The following is a 12,006-nucleotide window of genomic DNA, read 5'->3' as shown; positions in this document are numbered from 1 at the left end:
CCGGGTCAGCCAAACTGCTTGTGGGCTAACACAAAGGATGTGCGAATAAGTCCTTGCCAGCCGGGGGCTTATCACGAAGTCCCCAGCAGAGATCATAACTCTACAGTCACGTAGCCCCACTTTTCCCATTTTGAGGCGCAGGTGAACAATTTAAAATTTGTCACAATATAATTGAATGTGCCGAGTGACTTCCCACCGACGATGATTTTTGAGGGCTGGGGACTGTTGGGATAGAGGCGCAGGGCGGGAGCCTCATGGGAGGGGCTGGGCTGTGACGCCAGCCTGTGTCCGCTCCGGCCATGCCTTGATCTAGATGGGAAGCATCTCTTCAACATGCAATCTTGATAGCTGTGCATATCATCTGGTTAATTCCTCAAGGCCAGCTTTTATCAGTGACACTTTCCCTCGTCAAAGCTTTTCCTGAGAGAATTCTGTAGGAGGCAGATGGATGACACAGTTTTCCACCCAAACAGTAAATGATATATTAGCTGAAATAACATCCAGAAGTTCTCTGCTGTACCTAATGAGTCTTTTCTCCCAGGCAGGTTAGTGATATTGAATGACACTTTCTGAATATTCAAATGAAGGGATGGTGGAACAGCTTCTCTAATCCTGTTTTGATGGTAAATACAGGACAAGGACAAACAAAACTAAAAATGAAGTGAAGAAGAACCAGAGGGTTATATCTCAATAAAACTGGGGCAAAAAATTTACTCTTAAAATGAAGCCAAATACCTAAAAAAAAAAAAAAAAAAAAAAAAATTACTCTTGCAATAAATTACCTTAAAGAAAAAGAAAAAGAACAAACCAGAAGGGAAGGATAACTCACAGAACAATGACTTCAATCATAATTTGCAAGGTCACATCTGCCCTGAGGGAGGGAGGTGGAAAGGCCAAGTGTACACTCCGTTCCTTAGTGAAATCAGTTAAGTTAAAATTGGATCATCTGGCCTATCTAGCGGAGTCCCAGGACCTAGAGGGACCAAGTTGGCAAATTTGCTTCCAAATGTGTGGAATATGGCCATTATGTGTAAGCTATGACTTAGGGTGAGACTGATGTTTCTTACAGAATAGCCCTGTTCGTGAAAGGCTGTTTGCTGGTATGTGTGGCTGGCTTTTTCACCCTCAAGATGTGCAGTTTAAATTAGAGAATGAAAAGAAACCTCAATGCATAAAAAGTAGAACTATGGAGGGAGAAAACGGATGTTTACCTCTCGTGGAGTTGTTCAGCATCGTTTTCTGGCGATTCAGTGTTGACACTCAGGATCGCCCATCTCAGCACGGTGGCATCTCTTAATGCTGTTGAACTCCTTTTTGCCACTGGGCTAAATATTACGACTTCAAATGTATTAGCTTGAATTATATGATTTTTGTAGGTCAAATATGTCTGAATGGCAGTAATTTCATGTAATTTAATCTAATAATTGACCCTTTCCCTTAGAGGAGCTGAGACATGAGTTGGGAGACAGAAGAGTGACTTACCAGTGGATGCAAAATGATTAAGAACTGGAATTAAGAAGGCTTTATTTTGAAATCAGTAACGTACACATTAGTAATACCTTAAAGTTTTTCCTGACTGCCTCCAATAGGTGAATCTTTTCCTAGATGAGCCATCTGGTCGAATTTATAAGCCACAGGGGAAATCGACCCAATGACTATATGCAACTCAGTTTTATCCCAAAATATTACTATCTGCCTTGACCACCCACCTTACTCCCAAGAGCTGACTCTGGAGGTTTTCCAGAAACAAGTCCACCCTCACACAACCAAGATTTACGCCCATGGTAGATATCTGGCAGAACATGGTGAAGCTCTGAAGGCAAGTCCCAAAGAAGAGTTAACGGAGACGCTGCAGCATCTCTGGCACAAATATGCAGCTTCCCAAAGTGACTGCTCACTTAGATGTGTAAGCGCTGGTTGTGCTTCTTTTAAAATCAGACCCATTACTTTATAGTCACACCTCCTGAGACAGGCTCAGGGTCTCCGGAGTCCCCAGAGAGGCATTTTGCTCCTTCTGCCTGAATTTTATGTAATCTCATATCCCAGTGGAGTGGCTGTGACCTGGCAGGTTCTTTTTCAAGTTCTAGAAAGACTCACCCCTGGATCATCTGTTAGGGTTTTACATTTTGGAGGGTGGGGGGATTACCATTGTGATCACGAAGCTTCTCAGTTTTTGTCTTAACCGCTGCTGAATTTCTAATACGGATCCAGCTGAAGTGCTGGAATCACACAGCATGATACTGGACTGGTACTTTCTCGTCTTGCAAGTAGTTTTTCAATTCTATGGGGTAAAGGACAATCATGACTTTCCTGACACAATTGAATGAAAGATCTAAATTAGTCCAAACTATCCTGAAAGTCAGATGACAAAAGTTCAGGTCTCAGTTCTGAACTGACTTTCTGTGTTATCTTAGGCAAGTTAATTAACTTCTGGCAGTACTACTTTCTTCACTGGGAGAATAGGGGCATTAAAGTAAATAATGTCCCAGTTACCATCCAACTCTAAAACAATCCAAGTCTGTGTAAAACCTTGTATATTGTTAAGCTATTAAATTATTCCATAGTCCTTACACATTCACTTTTGTAGAAAGTAAAAGGGAAGATAGCTCAGAAACAGGTAGGTTAGTAGGAAAATCCAGGTTTTAAAATGTTTATGGTAATTGCGTAATATGGAAATAATTTAATTTTTAGGATATTTTCATCTTTATAAGAAAATATTATATAAGAGAGCTCTGAGGATTCTGGAGGATGGCTCCCAACACCTAAAGTTTCTCAATTATTTTATATGTTTGAAAATTGGGATTCATGTAAATAGAAGTAGTCATATATGTTGGAATAAGTTCATGGTCACCTTGAGGTTCCTTTTTGTAGGTGAAGATTGATGAGGTGCCCATTTTACTGTCTGAAATAAGAGCTGAGCATTTAGGCAGAAGAATGGCATCTACAGAATATTTGTCACTAACTTAGGTTTAGGGCTGATGTTAACTGGATTATTTCATTTGTCGTCTTGGGTGTCAGACATCAATCAGCGACCTGCCCTGATTTGCTCCAGCGTGAAGTTTGGGCTTGAGCGTCCTTGCTGGTGACATTCTGCCACCTTGTGGCCAGAAGTGGACTTCAGCATTGTGCATTGTCCCCAAAGTGTGCCAGGGCAGAGAAGCAATATGTGACAGGTGTTTCTAGCCTTCAGGATTCCAAGCACAATTCTGTGAGTTCTGTTCATTATTTACAGACTCTTCTATTGATCATCAAATGTTTGTGTTTCATCCCAGCCCCAAAGGAGAGTCAGTAATCCTTTCAGTCTTTAAGCTTACGTCAGCTCACATAGCTGATGGGATGGCAGAAGTAAAGAGAGGTTTAAGTGTTGGAAATGTCTGATCTGATCTTAGTTTCGCCCCTAAATAGATTCTTGCTTCAAGGAAGCCCCAAGTCTGGAGTTGACAGGCCAGATTCTTCCTGGTTCTGCAGATTAAAAACTGTTCATCCTTGGGAAGACCAACTCACCCCTCCGTGCTCAACCAACAGTTACAAGGCTTTACCAGGGTTACCGCATGTCTGTTACTGCACATCACAGCAGCAGTCTGTGGTAGGTACTAGTTTTATCCTCATTTTATAGATTTACTGAGGTTCAGAGACCTTGAGTAACTTGTCCAAGGTCGATCAAACAAACCTCAGTAACACGAGTCCCCACAGTGAACCCCTCAGCCTTATGCCTGTGAAATGAAGTAAAAACACCTACTTTAGTGTACGCAAAGCAGATGTAAGATCAAGTGAGATGATAATGCAACTGAAAGCTTTTTTATTTTTATTTATTTATTTATTTTGGCCATGACGTGCGGCACGCGGGATCCTAGCTCCCTGACCGGGGACCGAACCCGTGCCCCCTGCATTGGGAGCGTGGAGTCTCAACCACTGGACCACCAGGGAAGTCTCCTGGAAGCTTTTTTAAATGAGAAAGATCTACCCAGTTGTTGGCTGGCATTTTAAAAAATGATCATTATTACTATTATTATGCATGATGTTGAGATTGTTGCTAATGGCAAGCAAAAATTGTCTGTTTCCTCAATGGAAGAGAAGAGTGACTTCTTGGAGAGGAATACCTAGATCGATTAAAAAGTTATTTGCAGTTGCTATTAATGATGTTCTGTAATGCTCTCATTTTCCTGTTTGCTGCACAGTTTCAAATGAAGTTGATCCTAATTAGAGATTCCGTTTGTGGGAAATGAATTTGTTTGTGAATTCCATATATAAGTGAAAAGGTGGCTTTGGGCCGCTGGAGGATAAAAACTAGACTGGTGTGATAAAGTTTTGAGATGTTTGCCTGTAGCTGCCTAGGGGAGTTGGACAGTTAATTAAACCGGGGAAAATAGAAGTTCCATCATCCTCTCTGAGGGATCAAGAGGAATTCATTTTGTGTTCTGTTTCTGTGGGACTTGGGTTACTTGCAATGACCGCAGATATACTCTCATATCTCTACTTTACCAATTTAAGGGCAGTATTTGCATCATGAAAACAAGTAATGCTCAGGGTAAAAACCACCAAACAAAAAACAACGTATCCTTCTATTCTCAAATCCAATGTTGGGTAACAGGAAAGCATACCTTAACAAAACCTAGCCAGGAAGTATAAAGGTACCACATTGGATGTGAAGTATGTAACCATCTGGTTCAGGTAGCACATGTTCACTACTCATTTCCCACACTGTCTCACAAATCATTCCTTCAGCAGGATAGAGCCAGAAAGAGACCCAGGTTGGAGAGCAAGATCCTGCTTGAAATGCCGTAGAATCAGTGGAGCAGGCATGAGGCTCCATCAGGAAGCATCTCACTAGAAATTTTGAAAATGTGTCTCTGTGACTTTGGGGGTGTCTGCCCTGCTGCCCCTAGCAAAAGAATGTTGTGTCGGAAACCATTTTAGTTTCCTTTACGGGATACAAACTGCTGACATTCGCCGCTTTGTATTCACCGTTGGGACACATGACCCATAAGTTAAATATTTACATTTTTTGTCCTTGTGTTTTTTTTTTAGTAAATGACTGCTTTACTTGGTTGTATTTTATTCATTATCTACTTGTATTACGCAATTCAGAGATATGTAGGGACTAGAGATGGAAAAATCACATACTGAGCTCCTCCTCCAGTGCACAGAGACACACAGACAGACAGACACACAAAAATTTTACCAGATTTGAAATAATCTATAAAATTTAAGTTAAAATAACTTCAAGGGTGTTTTAAGGAGAAAATATCATAACAAGAAAGGTTGGGGTACATGGAAGGGAGGACATATCAGTCCTGCCCATTTCTCATAGGTGATCGTGATGCTGGTGGCAGACAACTTGGATATGGGTAGAGTTTGGTTTTTTAAACCACCTTCTTATTCTCCCACCTGTTATCTCTCTAAGTCCTATCTAGAGAGTGTTTGTGAGGCATGGGAAAGAGAGCATTCAATCTAGCATACTACATAAATGAGTAGACAGGGCAATTTCAAATTACCTACACTCGGATTCTCCTGGCCTGTATTGAAGAACATCATGAAACAATTGTTTCTACCGTAAGGAAGTTGTGGCAGTTGTTGTTATTATATTACATGATGGATGCCCTCTTTATGGAGACTCTTAGGATGAATTAATTTGTTCTTAGCATCAGGAACAGTTGTGTTTCTCCTGAGCAATTAAAAAAAAAAAGTTATGACACTGAGATGTGTCCTTTAAAAGACTTATTGTCACACTGACCATTAGAAAGCGTGAAGCTAAAGTTGCAACTTATTCACAGCAAATATATAAGACTATATGGTATTTATTTTTGTGCTAAGTTTATTTCTGGCTTTATTGTATGTTTTTGTCTTTTTTCCCCTCATTTATGTTAGTAGTAAGGATTAGGTTTGGCTGTGTGGAATGAAAAACCCCAAACACCAGTGACTTAAACAAGAAAGAAGCTTCAGTTTTCTCAGGAAAAAGTTTGGGTAGGTTGTCCAAGTTTGGAATGGCAGCTCCACCATCATCAGGAGCCCAGACTTCTAATGTGTTGCTCTGTCATTCTCAACACACAGCTTCCAACTCATGGTCCAAGATGGCTACTCTCCCCATTATGTCTGTGGCCAGTCAGCAGGAAGGGACACAACCAATCCTCCCTTTTGAGGATACTTCCTAGAAGTTGCATAAACAACTTCCATGTACATCCCATTGACCAGACCTTAGTCATATGGGTACACCTAGCTATAAGGACAGCTGGGAAATGTGGGTAGCCATGTGTTTTAGCTAAAAATTAGGACTATTAATACTGCAGAGGAAAGGGAGATGGGCTATTAGGAAACAAGTAGAAGGCTGTGCTAATTTACGTTATTTTATGAATCTTTGTGAATTACTTTAAATTCTATCCATACTGGGACAGGGGTAGTTATAAGTAATGAAGGAATAAATAAGTTTACATTCCTTAGAAGGAGGATGGATCTTGTTATTGCTTCTGTTTAACATGAGTCACAATCTCAGAACTGGTCTTCGATGCCTTGGAGTTCTTCAACAGTTTCTGTAATCCCAATTTGGAATGCTCAGATCACTAAGGGTTGGCAAAGGTAGGACTGGGGAACTTGAGCTATTGTTTTTAATCTCTGAAAGCCTAATGAGCTATATATATTTCACCTGAGCTGAGGGGGATTATATACGTCTTTGATTAAAAGGGGGAAAATCATTATTCAATATAGTTATCCCTTGGTATCCGCGGAGATTGGTTCCAGGACCCCCAGCGGATACCCACATCTGCGGATGCGCAAGTCCCTTGTAGAAGGTCACTAGTACTGTCGCCAGCATATCCGTGGGTTCCGGGTCCGCGGATTCAACAGGCTGCGACTGGCATTGGTTGAATCCGTGGATGCGGAATCCCAGGATACGGAGGGCTGACTGTACATGCAATTTGTTTGGTAGACAAATATCTTTCAAAGAGTGCGGCTCTTAGGGAGCCATGGTGATGTAAGAACATGACAAAAAGGAACCAGAATGGTGAAATGTTTTGGTGCTGCTGACCGGAATTGTTTTGTCATGAGACTTTAAAGTTATATAGGTACACTAGGGCACTATTTTTAAAACTTCAGTGTGCCTAGGACCTTAGGGACATCGTTAAAACTGCTGGTACCTGGGCCCCTACCCCAGAGATTCTGATTTGTTACCTTGGGGACAGCATTTTGACCAATATTGGACTAAAGGATGTTAATTGCCCAAGGTTAAACATTTCTAAATGGAGTTAATTAAACTTTCCTTTGAAAAAGAACATGAACAAGTCACTAAAAAAACCCACAGAATTTGCTTTGAATACTTTATTTTCCAGGTTTCTGAAGGGTCCAGCGTTTCTCCTCCATGTGACAATGTCTTTTGTGAAGCTTGACCCTCAGACCAATTGAGCACAATTGAATTCCTGCCTAAAAGTTAATGATTTGATGAGGGCTTTTAGCACTCTCTTGCAGCTCTGGACACCTGCTGGGCACCAATGGGCATGGAGAAAGCATCCTTAGGTTCTTCCTCACCATGGCAACCAGTGCACACTGATCTATGTCTGTCAGTTTCCAGGCTGGCGACTCTACAGGGTCACCTGTGCCATAGCAACAGGAGAAAGCTGCAGCTGACTTTGAAACTTTGGCGTTTCAAATGCTCTGGATATACAGCATTTCAATCCCAGGTCCCAGCTTCTTCCTCTTTGTAGTTTCCTGGTGAGAAACTGTTTGACTCCGGGACTTGGGGGACTGAGAGCAACAGGGTGGGAGGGGGGATTCTGGGATGTGAGTGATATTGGTTGCTGATGTGGAGCTGTCAAAATTGGACAGCTGTCAAATTGGAGCTGTCAGCTGAACCGGCAGGAAATAAAAAGTATGAATTATAGGGGAAGGGAGGGAATCACATACATAACAACAGCTTGTAATTTAGGGCAGGAAGTGAATTACAAGCTCTTCACTCTATGTAAAATATCAAGACAAAAGGAAAATCAATCATCCTTGCCTTTGAGTGTTTGGGGGGGCGGTTACAGTAAAATTAGGATGGGAAGGAGAGAGGGATGGTAGCCTTGAATTTTTCCAAACATTTTACTATAAATTTTTTTTTCAAACATACAGCAAACTTGAAATGATTTTGCACTACTTAGATTCTACTATTAACATTTTTTAAAAATTTATTTATTTATTTATTTATGGCTATGTTGGGTCTTCGTTTCTGTGCGAGGGCTTTCTCTAGTTGCGGCAAGTGGGGGCCACTGTTCATCGTGCTGTGCGGGCCTCTCATTATCGCGGCCTCTCATGTTGCGGAGCACAGGCTCCAGACGCGCAGGCTCAGTAATTGTGGCTCACGGGCCTAGCTGCTCCGCAGCATCTGGGATCTTCCCAGACCAGGGCTCAACCCCGTGTCCCCTGCATTGGCAGGCAGATTCTCAACCACTGCACCACCAGGGAAGCCCTACTGTTAACATTTTATTTTACCTAGTTTAATCACATATTATTCGCACATATCCCTCTATTCTCCATCAATACATCCTACTTAAAATTTTTTTAAAATATTCTGATTATTATGTCCTTTCTTTCCTTCCAATTCTGGTGTTTATTACCCTCCTTTTTTTTGTCCTCATTGACCGAAAGCCATAATCTTTAATGATTATGACAAAGAACATGATGATGATAAAACAAAAATAGCCACCATGGGATTGAACATATGCTAAATGACAAACACAGTGCTAGCCACTTTCCTTATCTTACTATCTCATTTGTCAGAATGAGAAGGAGGTATAGTTATCTCTCTTCTAATGATAAGGAAACAGATTCTCAGAGATGAGTGGCTAAACTAGAATTCGAACCTGGTCTTACCTGCCATTTTTGCCTTGGCAGTCCAGTTTCAGGAGAATAACAGTCCTAGAGATTCCCTTTCAAACTGGGTTAGTGAGAAATTCACTAAAATTACTATCAAGATCATTGCTAATTCACTTTTTGCATGTAGAGAAGTCTTTAGTTCAGAGTATAATGAAAAGGCTAATCTGGGAACCAGTATTATCTGTGAACCCTCTGGGTATCTGCATTTCTTTGCACAGGAGTGAGGTAGGCAATATTTTCCTTCTCTTCATCATCATTGCTGAAATTTATTGAATTCCTCTATGGGTCAAACACCCCACATTCATTTGATTCTCTAATCTAATTCTTTGGAGTAGATATTATAACCTCCATTTTAGAGATGGTAGGGGAAGGAAAGGATCCTTTCTTCTACCCTCTTGGGTTCTGTGCCTGGGGGCCATGAATTAAACACATAAAAGACAGGTTAACAGAAGAAGAAATTTACTTTGCATATATATGGGGGCTTCAAAAGGAAGAAGGAGAAAACCCAAAGAAGTGGTTAGACCCGGGGGCATGTATACCATCTTAACAAAGAGTGATAAATTGTGAAGTTACTAGACAAAGGAAGTGGAGTAAATTGTAAGAAGTAAATTAGCAATAAATTGTGCTTCCCGGGGCAGTAAATTGTGGGAAGGTAAATATATAGGGGAAACTAGTGGAAGAGAAGAATTATAGATTTATTATGCAAACTCAAGTTGGTGTTTTCTCCATTGATAAGAGTTGTCTCCAGTGATTAAGAGTTGTCATCATCTTCCTGGTGTAGGAGGAGACAATTTTACAAATGGAAATTTATGCCTTGCTTTTAGACAGAAAAGGGGAGGGCAGAGAGCTAATTGCTTTCAGCTCAAAACAATCCTTACACAAAAGTGGCATCTTTTAGGGTAGCATACCTTGATCCCCTTCAAAATCAAACAATTGATCCTTACTGGAGATAGATCAAGGGAATAGAACGGAGTCTATATAAACCCCAATACATGGAATGTTATTATGTGTTAAAAGTGATATCTTAAATAAATGGCAAAAATAGAAACTACCAGTATTCAGTTAATGAAGTTGGGACAACCATCTAGCAAAAATGAAGTTAGAGCCATATATCACACCACTTACCAGGACAAAATTCAAATGGATCAAAGATTTAAATATGCAAAGTGAAACCATAAAAATTTTACAAGGAAATTACTTTTTTTTTTTTTTTTGACCACACAGCGTGGCTTGTGGGATCTTAGTTCTCCAACCAGGGATTGAACCCAGGCCCTCAGCAGTGAAAGCGCTGAGTCCTAACCACTGGACTACCAGGGAATTCCCAGGAAATTATTTTTTGACTTTGAAATGAAGATGGATTTTTTTTATGGCACAAAACCTAGAAGCTATAATTAAAGAAATCAATACATTTAAACATGGAGGAGAAAAATGTATGCATGGCAAAAAAACACCATAAAAAAGTAAAAATACAAATGACAATATGGGGAAAATATTTACAGTTCTTATTGCAGATAAAGGCTTATTCTCCCTCATAGATAAATAGCACCTACAAATGTCTGAGGAAGAGACAACTTACCCAATAGAGAAACTAATAAAGGGTAGGAATAAAGTACTCACAGAAGAAATGCAAATGGCTCCTAAACATACAGAAAGATTCTCAGCTTCATTAAGCAAGAGAAATATACATTAAAAAACACTGAGATACCATTTTCTTTGCATCTTGCAAAAATTCATAAGTTTACTAAAGCACTGCACTGTGATTGGCTGGTGAGAATATCAATCAGTCAAATCTTTATGGAAGGTAATTTGTCAATGTCTTTGAAATTTACAAATGTACATGACCTAAGTTTCAGCAATTCCACTTCTAGAAATTTCTCCTACAAGTATACTCACACATAAGTGAAGCGACATACGTGGAGGCTATTTACTGCAGCATTTTGGGGGTGCAAAATGTAGGATATAACATAAATAGAAAACTACTAAATAAATCATAGTAGATCCATATGATATGTACAAACGAATGAAGTTTTTATATAGTGATTTAGAAGGAGTCCTAGGATATATCATTAAGTGACAAAGAGCTAGGTACAGAACAGGTGTATAATATGCGGCTATTTGTGAACCATCGGTAGGTACAGGGAGTTGACTCTACTCTGTCTCCCTGCAAAAGAGAACCCATGGCTGCTCTCCTGGGCAACCTGAGGAGATAGGACACACAATTCCAGATCCTGCTTTTGCTGGAAATTTCTGGTCCTCCCCTAACTGGGTAAACAGACCCAGGCCCAAGGACCGATGCAGTGCTCTCCCATCCCCTGCTGTCAGCTTGCCCTATAACCAGCGGAACTGGCAGGAACCATACTTTTTGATTCTCCATGGACTAGGACTTTTTTCTTCCTGGACTGGGTCTAAGTGGGGTTGAGAGTTGGCATTCAAACTTACTTTTGTTTTATTCATACCCAGTTAATCTGTGTTGGCAGTACAAAAGCCCACTCAAGACACAGAGAAATCACTTTCAGTTTCAAGTATGGAACTAGAAAATTCATCTTTAATCAGATGAAGATAACCTGGTGTGTCATTTGCCCAGGGTTTTTACAAAGCTGATGTCACTGTTTAGTGTATAAAATCCCACACAAGCCCAAGCTTGCTGCCATGTTTCATTTACCTTCTTGATTGCCAGCAGAATCTAGCAGGTGGACAGGCTTTATACTGTAAATATGTTGTCCATTCAAAGTTTGATCATTTGGCTTTGCCCTGAGACTTAGCATAAGATAAGAAACATTATGTTGGGAGATAAAATCTCTATGTGTCTCTAGCATTTTTGTATGTCTTACAAGGAACTAATCATGAATTTGTGCAAAGATTTGACTGCAAGAATATGTATTGTCGATGTGTTGATAATCATGAAAAATGGGAAACATCTGTAATAGCCAACCATAAGAGATTGGGTAAATTCTGGTACAGTGATACAGTGGGATGCACAACAGCCATTTACAAATGATGATGTAGGAGAATATTTAACAACATGCAAAAGTGTTCATGATATATTAAGAGGGAAAAGCTGGCCTCAAAGTAAATCACAATAGTGATCTCATTTTGAAAGTCTTAAGCAAACATACACATTGAATGACTATATACCACAGATTATTAGCACTTGTTATATTT

The sequence above is a fragment of the Balaenoptera ricei genome, chromosome 6, assembly GCF_028023285.1.
Source record: "Balaenoptera ricei isolate mBalRic1 chromosome 6, mBalRic1.hap2, whole genome shotgun sequence".
Taxonomy (NCBI): domain Eukaryota; kingdom Metazoa; phylum Chordata; class Mammalia; order Artiodactyla; family Balaenopteridae; genus Balaenoptera; species Balaenoptera ricei.
This window is presented reverse-complemented; position numbering follows the sequence as displayed.